General features: G+C 36.0%; 1 protein-coding gene across 5 annotated transcripts in view; it reads right to left on the reverse strand.

The window, feature by feature from the left end:
* Nucleotides 1-23067, reverse strand: part of tet3 (tet methylcytosine dioxygenase 3) — a 159109-nt gene that overhangs the window by 79856 nt on the left and 56186 nt on the right. Inside the window, exon 1 of one of the 5 annotated variants that reach the window (XM_039768448.1) lies at nt 8901-9127. The exons of the other annotated variants lie outside the window; for them this stretch is intronic. The gene's annotated coding sequence lies outside the window, so the exon portion shown is untranslated. Of the gene's footprint in view, nt 1-8900; nt 9128-23067 lie in introns of those variants that run through there. 5 annotated transcript variants of the gene reach the window in all.

A 23067-nucleotide genomic window follows, 5' to 3' on the forward strand; every position in this document is an offset into this window, starting at 1 on the left:
CACCGGCCAGACATCCTTCCTCACTCTTTATGTCCATAATGGCCAGCAGATTATCATCAAATATAAACTAGTCTAACCAAGCAGAATGCAGGTATTACATGCAAAATCTCGACCGGGTGGTTAATGAATAATGTAGAAAAAAAAAATCAGAAACACATTGCATCATAAACAATACAAAAGAACAGATCTTTAACGGTAACTCTTTGTACAGTACATGAAAAAAATTTGTAATTAATACTCTTCTAATTTTTGGCAGCATTAACATTGTCATGAACCCCAAAACACCAAAAGAGATGCACTGCCTTCTTCTTGTAATGCTTCCTACATCTAGCTATTGCCAGTTGATGGTAAAAATAGGAAATGGGTAGCAAGTTGAAGGCTTTAGATAAAGTAAAGAATGAGCCGAAAGCAAAAAAAAAAACAAAAACAGAAAAAGGAATCTACTAGTGTCAAAGCTGGGCTCCCATTCCAAATGTAAAACACTCTGAAAACAAAAATACACAACCAGCAGTTTAAATAAAGAAACATAGATGAGAATCAAAAAGAACTGATGAAACTACAAATAAAATTAAAGACTGGAGCCCCAGTAATCAAATACGTCTTCAAAGTTATCTGGGTCCTAATAGAAAATAAAATATATAAAAGAATAATTGATGGATGTAAAGTTATAACCGAAAAGTATATAAAATATGGTTTCAGGTCAGCAATTCTTGTTGTCTTATAGTACATGGTATGTCTACTGTTAACAAGATTTATTTAGTTGTGCACTACTGTGAATTTTTCTGAAAACTTGTTTTAATTCACCACTGAAAAAGATTCAAGATTAATACAGTGCTTTATACAATTTTGCTATTTTCACACTATATTTTCAAAACTCACTGACACTTCTACATAAAATAGTTTTGTTATAATTTAACAATTTACACATGATGAATTTTTTAAAAAATTCAAAATGCATAGTAGTTAGCATTGCTGGTTTATGGACACAGCCTCTGCCCTGTTGTTGCCTCTGAGGGGTCTGCACATTTTCTCCATATTGTATCTACATGGGTTTTTCTAGAGGTACACTTGTTTTCCTCCCATATCCCTAAAACCATGCTCGTCAGGCTCACTGGTAATTGCAAACTGGCTGCGCGAGAGTGTATTCATGGGTGGACCCTGCGATGGAGCAACAGGGTTTGAGAGGAAAATTATAGAAAAGTAAATATATTATTACAGTCCTTTCGGGATTTTTCAGGATTAGTGCAAAAGACAACATTGTTCAATCTTATGACCAGTTTTCAGAGTTTGTGGATCATATAAATTTAGGTGGAATGGCAGATAATATTGAATCTGTTGAACGATTGCAGAGGGACTTGGATAGCATACAGGTTTGGACAGATTTGTGGTAGATGAAATTTAATGCAAGTACATGTACGAAGTAAAGTGTTAGCTTTGAACACACAATGGGAGGTCAGAAATTTAAAAGTACACTTTATAAAAAGGACTTGGGAGTCAGAGGACTCATCATTAACTGCGTCCAGTGTACAGAAACAATCAAGAAACCTAATAGGTTATATAGCACAATGTGCAAAGTACAAGTCAAGGGAGGTTATGCTTAAATTATACAGCACACTACTGAGGCCTCATCTGAAGTAGTGTGTGCAGTTTTGGTGTTCATATTTCAAAAAAGACAAATCAGCAATAAGTCCAGAGAAGATACTAGGCTGATTCTGGGACTGAGAGGTATGAATAATGAGGAGAAATTCAAGGAGTTGAACCTTTTCTCTTTAAGCAAAAGAAAATTAAGAGGAGACATGATTGAAGTTTTTCAATGTATGCAAAGAATTAGTACAGTGGATCTCAGTTGTTGCTTTAAAATAAATTCTGCAACTAGGACATTGTTACAAACTTGTTAAGAGTAAATTTCACAGAAATGTTAGTAAGTTTTTCTTCACACAAATAACCATAGACACATGAAAAAAATTACCAAGTGCTGTGGTACAGGACTTTAGGGACCCTCAAATCTCAACTTGATGTTAGTTTCGACAATCTAGGTGTATAGGATAGGCAAACCTTTTGGGCTGAATGATCTGTTCTTTCCACAGTTTTAATGTTTTAATGTAGTAATGTTCAGTATAACCCAGATTTCCTTTGTAAAGCTGGTCTGTTTTCTTTCAGTATGAACTAAATAATTATACTACATAAAGTGATCAATACATTTCAGATTGCCTGTACACTTACAATTAAAGCAAAAAACAAAATAAAAGATATAGTCATCTAATGGCCCCAAACTAACAGCCAATATCAAACACAGTTAAAAAAAAAAGCACACGCAAAATAAACATTTTTAGTTCCTCTCCCTTCCTCGATGATAACTGAGGCTCACTGAGTGCCAGTCAATGTTTAACACGCTAAAGGACTTTGAGTTAATATCTAAGACTACTTGTTAAAGAGTACCAACTGTATGTTAAAAAAGCATAACCCTAAAGCAGAAATGAGAAAAATAATGTAATTATCTAAGAAAATTTTTATTTTGATAATAGTAAATTTAACTGGTACAAAACGCAAGATAAATTTATGTCCAACTGTATTCAACTAACAAATTTTGATTAATGTAAATCACATACATTACATTTTCTTTTACAAGCTAAGCAGAACTCTATGACCAATCCAGAGATAACTGAATATCTGAAATGCTTGTAGACTTAGGGAAACCAAAGTTAGATATTCATCTTGCACATATACAGTACTACAACATAACCTTTTCAGTGTAGTGGTAAACCCATTTTTCTTGGTCCAAAACAAATGGAATACATAGGTCATGATTTCCTAAAGGCTCAATGAGATTTTGAAGCAATTTATATATTTTATTAGACAGGAATGAGGAAATTAAGTATATACAGTATATGTACAGTACATAGAGGTATGGCCTTAAGGAAGGTACAAACTATCTGGTAATTTATAGGTGCTTCAGACGTCACTGCAAAGGGTTAAGAAAAAACATGTAAATTCAGTGGGTTGATTTCTGGCCTTTGGTTTTGTGAATATTTGAATTTATAATTATCAACATGTGCTAAGAGTTAAATATAACACTTCTATAAAGTGATCCTTCACAATATTAGCCCAACACCTACTGAAAAGGCATGCTGCCTGCCTAGTTGCTGCAGACTTAGAATAATATATACTCACATCACCCCATCCATAACTAAAACCGGCCACTGTGTCTTCTGATGAAAAAAGATGTTCAACTGATTTTACTACATACATATTAATGGCTTCTTTTTCATAAATATTATAACCTATACTTTAAAATTCTCATCTGCCTTGAATCCAGATGCTTCTATTTGTTTTTACAAGAATACCACTCAAATTACCTCATGTATTTAAGTAGACCGAGTGTTTTTTCTCTAGATTGTACCTTTCATTTCCAGCCTAGTAACTTACTGAATCAAGGATAGCCTAAGATTTGAACTTATTTTACTTATTTCAATAAAATAAAAAGATGTTAGATGATTTCCTAAAATCTAGAATTGAACAAATAAGAGCAGGAGTCAGAAAGTGTGTGCTACAGTATACTGAATTAGGGTGGTCTTCAGCTCTTCAGAGTCATGGTATGGTATCTAGTCTTCTCAGGCGTTTATATTTAAGATGAACAATTAAATAAATACAGCAAGAAGTGGATGTATTCACGACTTTCTCATCAAGCATGATCTCAGTAACAGAACATCACTGGTCATCACATTTGTGATCTATTCTTAACTGACAATACTATACATAATTTGAATGCATTATAAACTACAGAAGAAGCAAACTCATAAAACCTAATATTTATTCACTATAGGTACCATAACCTAGACAAATGTATAATGTGACCAATAAAACCTAATGAAATGATAACTGCTTTTAAGTACTGACAAGCCAAACTGAAGGGTTTCCAAGTGATCCAATCTTACTGACACTGCCGAGATCTACTGAAGTGTAGTTGGACTTATATGACACACTCAAAATTGTTAAACAGTTTGTTACATCAGAGAATTCCCAATTATATCTTCAACTTATGGATGAATCAGGTCTGAATATGCTTTGCAACCTTAACATAATCACTGTGAATGTAATTTGTGGCAAATTTGATGATTACGAATGTTTAACTTTTAACACTTATGGCCTGTGACAGGTGGGCCAACAAACACTCCCGTTTCTTCCATCAAACGAGTGATCCACTTTTAATTTAGTTCCTTTGAGGAAAGAGGAACTAAATTAAAGGAACATTAAAGGAAAATTAGGCAACAATTGCCATGTTCTTGATAGAGATAGAATTCAGCATTTATTTAAACACTTTGAATATAAAAGTTACACCATCTACATAACAATTGAGGAAACATATTAGACTGCGGTGGGCTGGCGCCCTGCCTAGGGTTTGTTTCCTGCCTTGCGGCCTGTGTTGGCTAGGATTGGCTCCAGCAGACCCCCATGACCCTGTAGTTAGGATATAGCAGGTTGGATAATGGATGGATGGGTGGAAATGTATTAGAACCTTAGTTTAAAAAGACACTATACTATAAACTATTTAGACTTTTATATAAACTCCAGTAGCATTAATAATTCACATTGTATAGTTCAATTACAACATCTTTTACTTTTTAAGAGTTCTCTCTCTTTATCAAACCTTTTAAAACTCATTCCCAGATGTATTATTGGAGCTCATGAATGTTTCACAACTTTAACATCGCAGGTGTAACTCATTCTTCACTGTGTCCAGACCAACTTAAATATAAGACTTTCATAAAGTGATTCTTAGAGATGTAAGAGTTACACTTACTCTGTAAATATGCCCAACAACTGCTGAAAAAGACAAGCTGCTTACCCAGTTGTTCACATAGTGACTTATAAGATATACTCATACTCATGTCATCACACTGTAGACTTTACAAACTTTCTCAAACATGAGCTATAAGTTTGAGCCTGTTATTCTTTGATCAGTGTCAATCTCTTTGTGAGGCTCAGTAGAACTGTTTTAACTCTGGTTTCAAAACACTTTTTACAGTGTCCCAGCTATGTCTTTTTATGGGGTAAAACATCTGCAAGCCACTTGATCTCACAGACGGTTTTTTGGCATTCTTCGTAAATGTCCCTGTTTTGGACCTAAACTTTACCTTCTGATTCTTTGTCCTTCAACAGACCAGTTGCATATTCAGACAAGGCCCTCTCTTGCCACTACTTTTGTAAAAAACAATGTTACCTGAAACACTCTTATGTTTATAGTGCTTTCTTTCCCAGCATTTTCTGAATCTACACCACCTACTCCTATTTCTCTTTAAAGAAATATTCCTGTCATTGGGTAACACAACTATTTTTGACACAATAATACATTAAAAACTATATGTTCAGCACATTAGAAATTACTGAAAGGAAACATACTTACAAATGCTACAAGTAGCCAGCTTGTTTTACCTTAAAGAAAGAATTTTACTCTACAGCAGCACCACTGGTTACAACCAAGTAAACTAAAAAGAAATAGTTTAAGTTAGAAAATATTAACTCCTTTTGAATTGTAGCTTAGAAGTAACAGGCTACAAGCAAACTAAAAATAATGCATCCTATTTTTATTGGTATGACATAAATAGCAAATCAAAATCAATATTCTCTCATGACCTATTATAATTTCTTTAGGAAAGGGACAAGTTTGGTTAAGCTTTACCATAATTGAGTGTTTTTCACCTTCATGTCATACCCAAAGCCTTGGTAGAACCTACAGAAACCAGTTTATCAGTAAAAAATAAATAGATAAGAAGCATCAACTATATGTTTGCTTTTTCATTCATTCCTTTCTGCACCTGCATCTAGACTTTACGTCAGCAATAGTGGCTACATGACACCTTGAACAACGAACCTGTCAAATGCAATACAGTATTTACACAAACATATTCATACACTGCAGGCAGTTAGGGAGAGCCAATAAAACCCCTGCAAGTGTCTGGACTATTGAAGAAAAGTCAGGGCGGAGTGGCGGCTCTAAGGCTAAGGATCTGCACTGGTATCCCAAAGGTTGCCGGTTTAAATCCCCGTCACTGCCAAAAGAGATCCTACTCTGCTGGGCCCTTGAGCAAGACCCTTAACCTGCACTTGCTCCAGGGGCGCTGTGCAATGGCTGACCCTGCACTCTATGCGAAAACTAACAAATTCCTAATACGAGAAATTGTATAAGGTGAAATAAAGAAACAGTTAAATTAAAAGAAAAAGCCATGGTGACTAACTGAACATTGAAACTGTCTACCAAGACAAACTTAGGTAATTCCACTGCAATAAACCAAATCATCATGATGGTGATTTTCAATTGTTTTATGAAAGTAAAATATAATAATAATAATAATTTGTTGTTGTTTTAACCAAGAAAAGTACAGTTCTGGGCTGCAAGTTACACAATATGATGAAAAACTGTATTTTCTGCAGCAGACTCAGTGGTGGAATTGGTGGCAAGTGGCCAAACATTAAGACTTCATAATTACTGTAAGTAGCACTACAAGTGGTGTTCTGCTAAAGCACCCATCCTAGAGTAATACTGGAATCTGTATGATATTACTGTCCCTTCTGTCTTACATATCCAAAGCTTAGAAGTTTGGCCCTTTGTAATGCAAAGTAAACACCAACCGAAATGAGACCCAACACAATGGAATACAACTGAAAATGATTTGATTCATTTCCAAGAATATTATCAGTCCAACTTTATATTGTTTTAGCGTTAAATTAAGAAATTGTGAAGATTACTTTCAGAATTTTCTTCTTTGAAGATTTTGAAAGGAATATGGGAACGTCTCTTGGAAACAATTAAATGGAGCGATGTGGTGCCCAATTCGCCTTCATTTTTTAGTAATCATTTTGTGGGTGATCTGAACTTCTGCAACTACCCAACACTGTGCCACTAAGATCATTCTTCTGTCCAGTTTAATTTGGATAATTGCTGTTCAAATGTACAATGCAACTGTAAAAGTATAGCAGTACAGCTGAAAGTGAAATATCAGATCTTCTTCAAATGCATACATCAAAATTATGATTTGATGACTGCAGCGGCTCTCAGTCAACATTAATGTAGTCTGCACAAAACACAGCTACCCAGCATTCTTTGTAATATAAGATAGACAATACAAGAAAGGTAGAATTTAACAATCGAAATCACATCATGCAGATCTGCAATACTGAAATATTTTTCCACCCCTCAAGTTACAGAAGAGAGATCTGAAGGACTATTGTCAGTTTATCTATTAAACTGCTCAGTCCTTGCCGATACATAATGGACTGTCCTTGGCTTTCTTGACTTGTGATTTTTTAAAACAAAGAAAATGTTAAATGTTCTTTAAATCTGAATCATTGAACTGACTATAGAAAAAGTCAAGTTTTCTAATAACCTGGACAGTGGTGTTTATTAAGGTTAGAAGGAAGAGATTCATCTTGAAAAATTTGAGGTACTTGCTTCTACTGTGTGCAGACAGCAAAGGATTTCATAGAAATTGAACGAAAGGTATGATGGTTAAACAGAAGAAACAGCAAATTTAAGTCGCGTTTCTTAGACAGGGACCCACTACTGACTTGCTCTTTTTACATTTGTTTTTATGTTTAAAAAGAACTGCTCTGTTGGTTGAACTTAACGGACCTATTTTACATGGTATTCACAGATTTAGCAGAATTTAAACATGTTTTTTTGTGGCCCGGGCTTAAACAGTACACTTACTGATTACGTTACCATTTGTAGTCCTATGATTCGCTAGTTCACCCCACTGTACGTCATCATAGTGCGCAATAAAGAGACCTCAAAACTTTGAATTAAGACACAGAACTGCACATTGCTTTTCCTTAAAAAAAAAGAAAAAAAAAGCTGCACTCCTGTGTGGTAAAAGTAGCCAGGAAGCATAAAATTCCTTTTGATTACGGATTTACTGATAAAAGAGAGAAAAAAAGACAAGGTAAGCGTTACAAAAAACGGTAATGAAAAGCTGCTGCAAATGTGGGTACAGTAAAAAATTGTAAATAAGCGAAAAGGGAAAATGCACTCATAAATAAAAAATAATCTGTCTGATTCAAATGCACACAACCAAATGAGCTGAAAATGTCCCCTTTTTCACAAGTATATATACATACAAAATAACAATCCAAAAGGCTTATTAATCTGTAGCACTGTTTTGGTCTTGATATGGTAAAGTTGCATTATGCTCTCCTTGATATAGGGTCACTTCGACAATTTATTTCAACTGCCTTTGTATTTTTCAGCCTGCATACCAAGCTTATAGATTTTGCTTATTTCAACACATAAAGAGAAGAAACAGGAAGGCATGCAGCAGCCAGTAGTCCTTTTAAAAATGGCTGAAATAATATTTAGAAACATCCTGAAGCATTGCACAAGAAAGAAACAGTTCCTGATTCAGAATAGGTGCAGCACTAAAGAGCCGGCCATAGCATAAAGCAGACTATAATCAAACCAACCCCCCACCCCATCACTTTACAAAGCCGGAGACAATCAGACGCACACATATCCCTAATAAGTAACCTCTCAGACTCTACCGAGTAAAAAGACGAAAACAGAAAAGCCCCAGCAACAAAAGAAATAATGTGAAATTATATCAGATGGCCTCTTGCTAACTAATTTTCAATAAAAATAACAAATCTGTAATTAACACAGGAAGGAAATATCCCATGACTGCTCAATGGTCTTCTTTAAGCAGCACAGTGAAAAGTAAGACACAAAATCAACTCCACTTGAAGGGTAACAGGGTGGTGGCTGGGGATGGGGGAGGATGTGGAATGCCAAAAATGACCAGACAGATAAATACAGCCTTTACTATCACAAACACACTACTCCCTCCAATCTGCTCTAAATCAAGCCACTGACAAAGGCTAGCAAGAAGGATTAAAATCGGTTTACTTACATTGCTAAGGTCCTCCCAAAACAGCTAGAGGTGAATGGAGTGACAAGGCAGCACATTAATAGAAATATGAGTAAAACGTGATGCCCCACCGCAACTAAAAATGTTAAGCAGGAAACTCAGTCGTAATCTGGTTATCTTTTGCGTCTGCATAGACGGATACACTTGCACACAACCACACACACATGCACGCAAAGCCTCACATAAGGCTCAATCTAAGTCTCATGCATGCACACAGACGCGCACACACACACACACACGCACGCACGCACACACACACATACATACACACAGAAATACACTCCTCCCCTTCACCAGACCCACTCTCTCTCCCTCCCTCCCTTTCTGTCTCTCTAACAGTGTCTCCACCTCTTCTCCCATGCAGCTGTAGGGGCCATTATCCTTTTTACACAGTGCACGTACTCTTGAGTGCCAGAAGAACAGCGCAGTGCGGGAACATCACAGATGTCTCCCACAGTGCCAAACACACACACACACACACACACACACACACACATTCACACACATACTTGCTCAGGAGCAGAAATTAGGCACAACACAAGCAGATCATCACTATCAACTGTTTTGTGAAGGAGGCGCTTTTGTGTAATTTTTTTTTTGCTAAACATTCAATGGGTGATTCATAGATACAATTTTCTGAACTTGTTCCTAAAAAAGAAGAGAAGCTCATAAAAATTCACATGCATGACGTGACGTTTGCGTAACCTTTTTTCTATCTGTATTCAGAAAAACTGTAAAAGAACAGCATATAAATTAAACCGTATCACTAAACCTCATGTTTTCCTTTATTTACTTATAACAATTTTTACTTAAATTGTTACGCTCCCCTTACTTCATTAAGTAAGTTAAGTAAAGTGGATGAAACTTGCAGAAGATATTTTTAGGGCATAAATTTTTTTTTTTGTTTTCCTTGTGATGATGTTAGACCATGAAAATGAAACGGCAAAAATGGAAACAAAAACATCCCATTTTCATGTCTTAAATATAATTCGGTTTACTTTTCCTTCTCACTTGTTTTCATAGATTCACTGTTAGACCGCATGTCACTTAGTGCCCAAAGAAATTGAAATTCTGCTAAACTAAGTTAACATACTTGGGCACATGTATACACACATGCACATCAAGACTACAAGAAATGACAACATATGATGTAAGTCGAGTGCTTGAACTTTCGCTCCATGAAGTAAAGGACTGTCCTAAAATTAAACCCCTCCCTCTAGTGATGTCACATATTCTACAGTTCATGTGTTCTGAAATGTTGTGACGGGTTGCTGTTTGCTTAACCCTTCACTAGCAGCAGCCAGTACGGTGAGATTTTTGTTATCCGTTTATTGCTTTCTATAGATCTTGCTGGATTCGTTATTAGAAGAAACAATTTGCTTGTTATTTTCACATAAATCAAAGCTTTACTATGTCTTTATAAACTCGCAACATTGCACTCTGCAATGCTCATTCTATTCTGTTGTGTAAATTAATCTGTGTGCCCATGCAAGTAGATGATGCGTGGCTGAAACATTTCTGCTACTCCATTATGGCCATAAACACATTCAAGAGCTCTGAGGCTGCATTCAGTAAAAATGCTATACAAAAATAAATCTTATGAAATCCTGCTTGCTTATATAGTTAATAACATCATCTTCCCATCACAATGAGACCAGCTCTTCTGTGAACCCATGTCTGAATGTAGACAAAATTCAGTACCTCCACTGTCTAAACCTACTAGGGGACAGTCCATTCTACCTCTTATCTGAAGTTCAGTTTCTTTTTCTAACTAAGTGGTTCCCAAATTCCTTTTTGTAGCTGCTTGTTCTGGCTCAAATTATTTTTTTTATTTGGATGCCAATCCCAGCTTAAAAAGAACTTTTTTCAAGTTAGATACCTCATATTTTTTGTTCTGTATGGTCAGAAGCAGGCCACAGTGTATGATTAACCAGAGAATGGATTTTAGAAAGGTTGCTTTGTCAAAATGTTCAAACTGGAATAAGCGCACAAAGAAAATAAACGGCCAAGTGCATTGCTATAACAGCTTTGAAAACAATGCACTCCCTTTATCATTATTTACTTTAATGTAAAGAATTCACTTTCTTCTTACCTCATTTTTACCTCAATTGCCCCCCGAATACAACAGTTCATTTCAAAATGTACGATTAGCTGACAAATGATCATGAGTGCTAATGTGAAGCCTCTCATTGTGTTTAACTCAAAGCAAACATTGCAAAAGAAAATCTCAACAAGTGAGTATAAGAAAATAATTAGACTACAGAGCTTTGGTAAATACCTTAGTTTATGTAAACATTATTATGTTTTCATTTGAAAACACAGATATTAGTCTCCGTTTTCACCTTGTATACACATAACCCTGGCATTTTTAACCCCCAAAAATGGAGAATTTTTAAAATGCTCTCCAGAGCTGTACCCTCCTGAAAACGCCAACTCTGCGCTATGTGCTCTGTGTATGGGTTAAAAACATACTCTTTAAATAACGCAGGTTCCAATCACATTCTGATTGCTTATTACATATCCCTTCCATGACTGAATCCAGTCCATTACAACATCTCATTCCCTGACTGGTCACCGTCAAGGAAGAAAACCACATTTTAACATAGCAGACATAGAGGAATTGCTTTCCACTGTGGTTGTTCTGTTGCTCACCTGCAAACTTCTGTTTTGTGTTTTGTACAGTTTGAATGCTGCATACATGAACAAAAGATAAATAATATACCAGTCACTACCGTTTTCTGATTTCAGTAAATCCTGTGGCCGCTGCATTACAATCCGTTCAAGAATTTTTCGTCAATATACACATGGCCAGTATGGGCATACATCTAAGTGTGCAGGGAGGTGATTTCATAAATAATGTGAGCCTGGTAGTGTGGATGGAGATCATTTCCATTGTAATCTTAGAAGAGCAAAGTAAATTATGATTGGAAGAACCAGCAGAAAACTGATGCAGGCACCAAGGGAAACTGTCCAAATCCCACATGACAAAGTTAGCAATTGCTGAGAGCTGTCAACAACAACTCTAACCACTATACTCCCATGCTTTATTACATTTGTTCAAATTAAAGCAAAGTGCTGAATGAATTACAGTCAGTAGATTATTATTATTACTAATCAAAGTAATAGAACACAAACTATTATACTGTACAATTGACTCATTATTTTAATGCAATTGCATATTATGTCTTAAGATCACAACTGTTTAGCCATTCTTTTAGGGAACTTAGAAGACATACCTTATATATCTTACAGACTATTAACTTGTTATTACTCCAAATGACTGCAGAAGACCATATAAAATAGGGATCATTAGACACTATTAACCCTCAAAATCGTATTAACTGCCTATGAAACAATTGTGGATATATTTTGTAAATAACAGTGGCCATTGACACCCAAAGTCATACAGTAAACGTCTCCATTCAGATTATTTTAGTCATTCCTGTTATTATTAATAAATTGTTATTGTTATTTAAGCCACATAAGAATTATTTAAATTGAACATAAATATTTGTCCATATTATCTGTACGCAAAAATTGGCATTCCCAAAACTAGTTAAACAATATAAGCTAGAATCAACAATTCAGCTACAAATTTCAAAATTCATTCACAAAGGACAAAGCGTCATCAGATAAACATTAGCTATTGTAAAGTAACAAAGCTCTCTCCCTATTTTTATGTTTTCTTCTACCACCATCATTAGTTCTGTAGTACTCACTATTTAGCTACAGGGAAGGTCAAACTTGTTCCCATGTACTACTAACACTTTCTACCAAATTAAATATGTAAAGTCTCCTTCCATGTTCATTCTAGTTTAAACCAGTGGTAGGGTTGTTCAAGAGAGGGTTTTCTAAGTGAGCGTTTTTCAAATTGGGTGCAACGGCACCCTCAGGGTCTGCCAGAGTGTGCTGGCGGCCATGGCACTAATGCCGGATTGGCATTCTTATAAATAAAAATATACATAAAAAATATACATAAGTTCTGAAATTATTGTTTGAAAGTAGACCTGTATCAATGTAGTTATAGACTCGTGCTGCAATTCTCAGACTGAAGGCTGGAGAGTGGGCCTTAAAAAGAACTGTTACATAGCGGACAAACCTAAGTCTCCATGCTAGGCTGTGTTTCAGTTAAACTGCTCCATCTCACAGTTACCCTGAACCCCTCTTTCACTCACACAACCTCATTCCATGTCCACTGCCTGTGCCAGTTCTTGCCCATGAGGTCACAGCTCTGCCTTGCTCACCACCTCTTTGAGCCAATACATGCCAGGATGGAGACTGCCCAGGAATGATGCACCAAGACTAATGGATTTTTACAAAACAGTGCATCATTACAGGTGAGTGCTATATTAATCATCCTGACACAAACAGTCTGCTAAGCATCTCTTTCTCTCTGTCTGTCTGAGTTGCTAATGTTCAGGAACTTTTGTCCTTCCTTAAAAAATAAATACAAGAACAGTCTGAACCAGGAAAAGGAACTGGACAGCCATGAAACAGGCTTAGCCTTTACATTGCCTTCTCAAAAATACTCTGAAATACAGCAGTTATTAAACTGCCCAGCTATAACAAATGATCAGATGCCATGCATACATAAAAAATAAGGCTAAGGGTACAAAGAATAATGCAGCTATCCTTCTCCTGCAGCTGCTTTTCCAACATATCATTGTGGAGAACTGAAACTTATCCTGGCAGCATCACAGCCTGTAAGAGATAGCAGGGAGCACTTTGTTCATATATGACCAACTTAAGAGTCTCCAGTTGCCCCTAATGTATATGTGTCTAAGATATGATTAGAAAATTAGCATATCCAGAAAAAAACCCAGGCAATCACAAGAAAATGAACAAATGCTGCACTGACAGTAACCAGACCAGGATCTGAACTCAGATCCCTGAAGTTATGTGACAGTAGAACTAATGTCAATCGCAGTGTCACACAGAAAAATGACTAGAACATCCAAAAATATTTAACAGAAATTATTTTTGCAGGTAGAGGCATTCATTGTCAGCTAGGGTTAATTTTAACAATGCCTAATGGTTAACCCTAAATATAATAAGTAGAAGTTCTTGCTTGCTTGTTTTTCTGTCACCCTTGCTGTAATCACTGTAACCAGATAGACTAGCTCCTCAGGTCATGTCGAAGCCTGCCTGTTTTGCGTCGGCCATTCACCTCTTTATCTATTACAGCTAAAAAAGCTTTTCCCTGTTGTTCTTCCAATTTCCTAGGGTTCATTTAGTAAGGACAAAGATGTAACAGAAATCTATACTATGTTGCTCATAAAGAAATAGTATATTTACTTTATACATTTGGCAACACCACTACTAATAATCAAGAATCTGGTACTAAGCCTTGGGTATTTTCCGCATATTTACACTTTTTTTGTGACCCTGACTTTTTATGATTGCTAGATTTGTGTCAGTATGTCTGTTCAGAGATCTAAGCCATTTAATAATATTGTGGCTATTCTTATTTTTTATACTCCAGGGAAAAATGTAACAAAATTTCACAGATTTATGGCTTCTGCACAAAAAATCCTTTTGGCATAGATTTGTAGCAATATCTTACATATTTGAAATGGACATAAATTTGCTACCAAATGTGTACTTGTAATTAGCCTTAAACATGGAGTGAATTAGCTGTCTTCAGTATAAGCTATATATACAGTATTCAGTATATACACAAACAAAGAGTGAGTTCTGGGCTCCTCTTACATGCGCTCCTGCACTAATGTTTTGAGACTTTCCATCCTTCAATTTGCAAACATGCCTATAACCATTGTAGTTTTTTGGGGCTCTTGTCAATCAAGGTGCACACCCACTCCCACACATATGTCTGACTCATTCAGGTCAATTCTAAACCCTCCAACTAATCTAACACACATCACTGGAATATGTTAAGAAAATCAGATTGCCCAGAGAAAAACCCACATAAACACAAGGTCAACACGGAAACTCCATGCAGATGGTGACCAGACCAGGGTTTAAACTCTATATCTTATTACTGTCATGTGGTGGTACTAACCAGCTATGCCACCATACCATCCCTTTAACTATTTGAAAAGTATGATATAAAAATTCTAATATTTTTGGTACTTTTCTTTGTCTGGTTCATGCCTATTCTGAAATATTTTGATTTGCAGGTCACATTAGTTGAGCTATCTGATGTGACTATTTTTAACTCTAAACAACAAGAATTAAAGCCTTCCCACAGCAAAAGCTTGCTAAACTATTACTTGCTGTTAAAAAAAGAGGATGTTTAATTGTAAACCTGGTTCACGGGTTCAAGGAAAATAACAAAATCAGTAACCACTTTATCAGTTACAGCTTTTTGTTAACAAAAATAGCTTGTTCCTTCAAAAAACTTGCACACCTCCAAATTAATATATACTGTAAACCACACAGACATGTTCCAGATGTTTATTTTTTATATTATCATAATCAGAATGTGTATGATGTGTGATCGCACCAACTTTCACCATGTTATGAATGGTAGTGGTTTCAGCATCTCAGAAACAGCAGGCCTCCAGGAACTTTCATGCGCTACTATCTAAGAAAAGAAAATCAAGCATCCGTTCCTCTCAGTAAACAACAGGTATCTGAGGCTACCGTGAATGCGTCATCACCACAACAGGACAACTGAACACTGAAAAATGTCACCTGGTCTCACAAATTTTGATCTCTTCTGTGATACACAGATGGTAGGGCCAGAATATGGTGTAAGAAGAATGAATCCTGGATTGATCCTGGAGTTCTGTCAACAGTATTCACCAGTGGTACTTCACCTGCCTTTGCGTCAATTGGAAAAAACAGAAGAAATGTAACCAATTGTATCTGAAATGTTTTAAACTGCCTTAGATAAAGGTGTCAGCCAAATAAATTAATACTACTAATTGTATAAGGGAATGTTTTCCTGACATTGTTGTCTTGTAATAAAAAATGTATCTTCTTTACACTGAGTATTATTTAAAATGTCACAGCATTGCTGCTCAACATTTATTGTGCATTATTTTATGGTCATAGTCTATTCTTTTTCAAATTAATACGTCTTCCAGGATTTGCATCATGTCACAAAGCACACATAAGCCAGGTTTCCATCCAAGGAGTTTTTGCGAAAAAATATTTAGCGCTTCAAATTTTAACTGATGGAAATGCTAATTATCGATAAAATGTTGTACATGTCGACATAATATTTTTCCGTTTAACTTTAGCCCATAAATTCCATATCGATACTTCAGATGTCGCAAAAACTACATTGGAAACATTTTTTGTCGGAAAAAAAGGGCTTTAATGCAAATAAATGTGTCACATGATACATTTTCATCACGTGCAATCAAAACGAGAATAGCGGAGCGGTTCGCATTGTCTGATGAAGAGCCTCGTTATTTCTCGTGATGAGCCAATGCAGTAGCGGATAGGCTGGGTCTCCTGCTACTAAAAGGGGTACCTGAACTCCCTCCACATCATCTGTAGCCTGGGGGTGTCTCTCAGGATGTCTAAATAATACAAAAACAGCAAAGGTAATTTACTGTGCCAGTCAAAATATTGAATAAACCGTGTGTTTCATTATCTAAACATTTTTTTTCTTATTATTAAATGGCAGATGTTTTAGCATATATGAGAAATTCTCTCATTAATATTAACTTTAGGTTTTTTTTGATTAAACGTCGTTATTTTGTATTATTTCAAATTTCAGTTTTAATTAAAAACTTTAAGGGAAGCAGGTTACAGTACTAATTCAGTTGTTATCGCACAGAGAAGGGATGTTGAAAGGTAGGCTCACCTGTACATATCCGATGCTGCAAACACAGCTGCATCATGGGCACTTCCAGGAGTGCCAACGCAAATGTCTCGTATCATGCACCTGTCATCAACAAGGGCCTGGAGAACAATAGATGGCCACCCTTTGCGATTAATGTAATCGCGGTAGCCTTCCGTCGGGGGAAGAATAGGCACATGCGTGCCATCCAGCGCACCGTAAATCTGTGGCACATGATGCACCAAGGAATTGCGGTATGCAATTTCATTGGCCTCCGCTACAGTCGGAAGTCTGATATAACTCCGCATTAATTTTTCTTTAATAGCGGTGCACACAGCATATACACATCGATGGACGGTAGTTTTACCAACCCCGAAAGTTTCTCCAACTACTCTATACTCGGCGCAGGTTGCCAGCTTGTAAAGGGCGATGGCAATCCGCTTTTGGGTTGGAACCGGTAGTCGATGGCAACCTGTGATTGGCGCAACATCAGGACTGATGAATCCACGCAACATCTCAAACGTTGGCCATGTCATTCTAAAATGTTGCAGCCAGAGATTTTTTGTAAAGTGTCTCTCCACCACCTCCTCCCAGAAGGTCTTATTTCGTCGTCTCTCCCATACCCGTGGGTTTCGTCGCACTGGGGTACTTTCTTTGAGCTCTAGGGCTATCGGACAAGCAACTGCTTCATTCTGCTGTCGTCTTCGGATATTATGTACAATTTTGTGAAAATATTTGTGAAACTGAAATAACAGTAAGCTGGCAAATAATCTCTCAATTTCTTTGTTTAGTGGAGGGGGTGTAACATGGAAAACAAAAGGTAGATAATTTGCGACATACACAAAATTATGTATGGAAACGGCTCACGGGCAGATTTTTTTCCGCGATACAACAAAACTTATGCAACAGTTCGTTTTGGGGGGGATGACGTCATCACGCACACCATTTTATCGATAAAAAGCCAGTTGGATGGAAACAGGCTGGAGACAGCAAATTTCGCACATTTTTTTTTACGTATATTCTGCTTGTCGATAACAAAACGTCGCAAAAAACTGGATGGAAACTTGGCTAATGTGTCGAACTAGTTCCAAGAACACGACAATGACTTCAGTTCATTCCAATGGCCTTTGCAGTCCCCAGATCTCAGTCCAATTACGTTCTTTTGGGTTAATGTGGAAAAAAGGGTTCACAGCATGGATGTGTGACTAAAAATTTGCAAACCATTGTGCCAGCACTAAAACCACTAATTAATTCTTTCAGCGCCTTTTTGGATCCATGCCTCAAATAATTCAGACCATTCTGGAAGCAAAAGACACTAAATTCCTATACTAGTTATGTGTGTATATTATATAGGATTATTAATTTTCTCAGCAATGCAACCAATACTAACCAATGTTAAGATAATACATTGATAAAACATCAATGATGAGAACAGGCCATTCAGCACAACAAGCTCACCCATCCCATTCACCTTGATTGTCTTCAAGTCAAGATTTTAAAGTCCCTAACATTATACGCTCTACTATGCTACTTCGTAATTTATTCCGTGTGTCTGTGGATTTTTGCATGAAGATACATTTTCTAAGAAATCTGCTCTTAACAAGTTAACAACCATACCCCTATAGTTTTAAGTAATAGCGGGGGTGCACTGTACTAATTCCTTTCATAATTTTAAACACTTTAAACATATCACCACTTAATCTCAGTTTGCTTTAACTGAAAAGGCCCATAGTTCATAACTCTCAGTTCCAAAAATAGACTAGTTTCTCCCCTCTGGACTTTGAGAGTGTGTGTTTATACTGTATGAGACCATTGCTCCCACTTATATACTTTTATGCTAAAGGAAAATTGTTTAATTTTTCAATGTGCTAATTTTAACTTAGTAAATCAATGTAAGATATATCTTGCTATTAGTCACTATCATTGCCCAACCCATGACCCTTGTCTGGATTAAGCTAGTTACAAAATGATATGACATTAGTAATTTTCTTGCTTTTAAATTTAAAATATTATCTTTCACTTTAGTGTGGCAGGTATCACTTCTGTAAAAAACCAGGCCACACAGATCGCGGTTAACATGGAGTTTCCACATTCTCCCAGTGTTTGCATACGTTTTCTCCAAGTACTCCAGTCTCCACACACATCTCAAAAATGTCCAAATGTGGATACTGTGAGCATAATGAATGTGGGTAAGTGCATGAGTATGACCTATACTGGACTGTCACAGCAACCAATGCTGACTCTGGCTACCAGAGGCCCCTTAACAGAATAAGTAGATTTGGAAAATGGATGGACGTTTCTCTTTCATAGAAAAACACAATAAACATCAGCAATAAAAGTGTTATCTATCATACTGAGTACTCATGAATATCATTGTTTTTTTCATTCTGTTGCAGTTAAAGGATAATTAAATCAGAAAACAGTTTTCATTGTTATGCAGTGTATAAGGTGCTTTAATCTACTTACATTAACTTCAATTTTAAAAAAAAAATGTTTACTGAACTTTTTGGGGTTTTTTTATCAGAAATTTCCTCTGAGTCTAATTTGTTATTAAAATGACAGCTGATAATCTATAAATGAAAAATAATATACTGTATATGATTGTTAGTACACATAAAGGAATTTTATGAAGGCCAAAGTCTAAATAGATATTACAGTTCTTCCATCAACTCAAGCTCATGGAAACCAGACCTTATTCTATTAGAAAGAGGCAAAAGCTCATCCGCAAATGCACACCTGTCAGCTTCAAAAAGCACATATGCATACAAGCATACAATTGATCAGTATGATGAAAGAAGGAAGCTCTTTTGGGGTCTACGATCAATGGAACTTAAAATGATAATGCTGAGTACAGCCTGACGATGTGAGTAAACTCAATCTTGAGAGCTGTAATGAATTCAGAATTAATTTCCAGTCAATCTGAAAATCACTTTATGCCTTTGATATATCCTGCTGAATTATTCTCCTTGTTTAATGTTTTTGTAACATTTGGAAGAGCCCAGCAGAATTTCTGCTTTCTCCAAAATATAAAAACCAATATTGGTTTTGAAATCACAGCATTGTTTTTACTCTGTTCATTTTTAGGTTTATCAGTTATTTTTCAAAAGTCAGATTACACCTAATTTGTAAAGACTTGGTTGAATGGCACAATCCAATTAATTATATGTCATTTACACTGGTGTTGATGCTTATCAAAAATTTCTTGCTGTCTAGGTAACTTTTTGAAAGAGAATGTCTGGTTCAAATATAAGAGACTGAAAACAGTGACCTGAACAAGAAGACAAATACATGTAGTAATATTTGTTAGAAAACCAAAGTGCCAATTATAGTCAACAAGGTATATAATTATGGAAGGGGTTAATTTTCAGGTGCAGTTTATCTTCTTATCTTTAGATTGGTTGGAATGTAATCGCAATGGTCCTTCATCTGCCTGCTATGTGACAAGCTTAACTAAGTATTTGAACATTTTAAAGGAAAATATCCTTAGTTTATAAAGGTTATGACCATGTTATCACTTTTGGCTGTTCAATAATTGGGCTTATTGCACATTTAAAAGTACAGTATACTTTTAATTTCCTAACACTTGTGTACTAAAACATGTTTAGCATTAAAGTTATAAGGCAGAGTAAGTAATATCAACATAAAATGACAAATGGCAATTTAGAGAGAATAGAGAATGATACACTACTATCACACTGACGCAGAAGCAGCACATAAAATGATTCCAAAATGCAACTTACCCACAGTAAAGAGGGGATGACATCAAGATGAAATGAGCTTTTATTTAAAAAAAAAAAAACCTAAGTTTCCAATATTGTTTCTGTGACTTAGAGGAAAAAGTGTGACTCAGAGGTACAGGATTTGTCTGACGCAGCACCCTGCAGTTTTCAAGACCTAACTTAGCCACAGGAACCAGAAAATGTGTCAACATTCCTCAATCAGGGATTGTGTCACTTGAGCTTATTAATAAATTGTTCTGGGGATTGACAAGAGCCTTTTTTTACTCTAGATTTATATATAACATGGAATATGTGAGAGGCTAAACCATCTCACATAAGACAGAGAATGACACCACATAAGCAAAGATTGCCATGTGCTTTGTGTTTCATGACTCATTTCAGAACTTGCACCCACACAGGCACGAATACAAACACACATAAATACACACAAAGGAAGAGTCACAAAATGTCATGAACACTTAAATGCTAGAAGAGATGAAGTATGTAATTGTTTTTCTGCCTTAAGGGAACAAAACTGATGATTCTGCTGTTACATTTTACAAGAGAAAATCTTGTGGGGGGAAACAGAATATCTAGCGTCACACCCAACCTACATTTCTGAATTTCTTGAGTCAGGAAGAACATTGGGGAATCCCCAAGGTTCTTGTGAGTTTCTTCTAGTACAGATATGCTTTGGTTTTCTCAAGGGCCATACAGATATCAGATAGTACACTTATTTTCTGACAATGTAAAAGAACAGCTCTTCACAGAAACAGCAAATATCACTTACGGTGTCTACGGTTTAACTGTCTTATAATGAGCAGAACGTTCAAGGAATGTTTAACAGTCATGCTTTAGCAGTGTGGCTCATTGGTTAGTGCTGCCACCTCATATTTCCAGAATCATCGGTTTAAACCAACACCTATCTACGTGTATTTAGGCTTTTCCCTGGCTAGAAAGTAGGCCAGCTCAGTTCTGTCATACAATATCCTCTTTTTCATAAATTTCAGCCTCTTTGTAAGTTTCAATCCGTTTGTAACTTAAATCAGAAAAATATCGGAAATAATGGAAAAGAGTAAAGTCAACTCATGCTACATATATTATTTATCTTTAAAATGTAAATGAATGTGTTGGAATATCACTTATGTCCTGCAAGTGAACTGTTTTTTCCAACGCCTATTGAATAGTCACCTGAGATTACATTTATTAAACAGGACTCGACAGAGCCCTAAGTTACTATTAGTTAGGTGTTGATATGTCAAATCACACAACTGGAAGGGGGTATACTTTATTTTTCACATTAGTGTATGCAAAGAGCAGCTTGTGGCTACAAGTAACCCTTCCTGCTACTATAGTGACACTGACATTTCTCTTCCTCATCCTGAATACTGAAATTCCCTGACGCAGAGCTTCATACATTTTCCAACTCCGACTCCATTCTCATAATAGTATATGTATAGCTTTGTGGTTCCTGTCGTTTGAAACTCAATCTATTCCTAGGTTTACTGATGAAGCCCATGCTCATATCACACTTAAAAGCACAGTCTTTCTCTCTTGCTTTTAATTAGCTATTTCTGTAACTATTTTAAATCTTAGAATAAAAAACACTTCTAAATTTCTTTTCTTGTAATTTTTGATGTATTGACTGATCTTGCGTTTTATCTTGGTACAAGCTGTACTCTTGTCTTATTTGTAAAGTGTGTTTTAATGGTGTGCTCTGTGAAGGGCATTATATAACAAGAGAAATTGATTGATTAAATAATTGACTACTCTGTACTTTCAAAGCCACACTATGGAGCACAGGGTGCTGCTGCTACTGCAAGAAGAAGCAACCAACAGGCTATTGATCTTCCTGCAACTTTTTGGCAACAAATGTTATTTGTAAATGATAAACTATATTGAAGAAATGTTGTTTTCCTGTAAGAGGACTAATAACCTGTCACATGCTGTCTACTATCTTCCCATCTACCAATATTACTGTAGTCGACTGTCTGCCAGAGAGCAGTTCTGTAAGCATGTTTTAAAATGTAATAATGTAAGCTTCACACTACCATATCATCAAGTGTTTTAGAGCCATTTTCCTTTAAAGTGCATAAAATGTAATATTTTTATTCTGTATTTATTTTTCAAACACAATGCGCAATCTTTCATATACAGGTAGTTTTGTATAAATAATTTATGAATCTATTGAGCAGTATTTGGCAAATATCAAGGCTTTGAGGCCTTGAAGAGATGGAGCATATACTTTTTGTAATAATGGCCTTGCTGGTTCTTCCTTAATGTTTCAGACATGCTTAGAGTACTTGTATCTGGCTGCAGCACAATCTAGGGCCAGCAGCCAGTTTCAGTATTTAATGGGATGATGACTAAAATTGGTTGCACGTCAGTCCTGTGTTAAATTTTGGTGGTATCAAGTTGAGTGAAAATATCAACATAATGCAGTGCAAGCATAAAGGGTATATGTGAGTGAGCTCTGACAGCCTGGCATTCTATTCAGTGCTTGTTCCTGACTAGCATCCATTACTGAAATCTGCATTGGAAAAATTAAATGAATTAAAAAGTGTTTCTCAAGAAAATTCACGTATTGATGGTCACTTTGCACAGTATGAAAAAAGAAAAAAGAAATTTGAAGCCAAACATAACAAAGTTTTTTTTTGTTTAGATAACTGAAAAATAC

The sequence above is a fragment of the Polypterus senegalus genome, chromosome 11 (genome assembly GCF_016835505.1).
Source record: "Polypterus senegalus isolate Bchr_013 chromosome 11, ASM1683550v1, whole genome shotgun sequence".
Lineage (NCBI taxonomy): Eukaryota > Metazoa > Chordata > Cladistia > Polypteriformes > Polypteridae > Polypterus > Polypterus senegalus.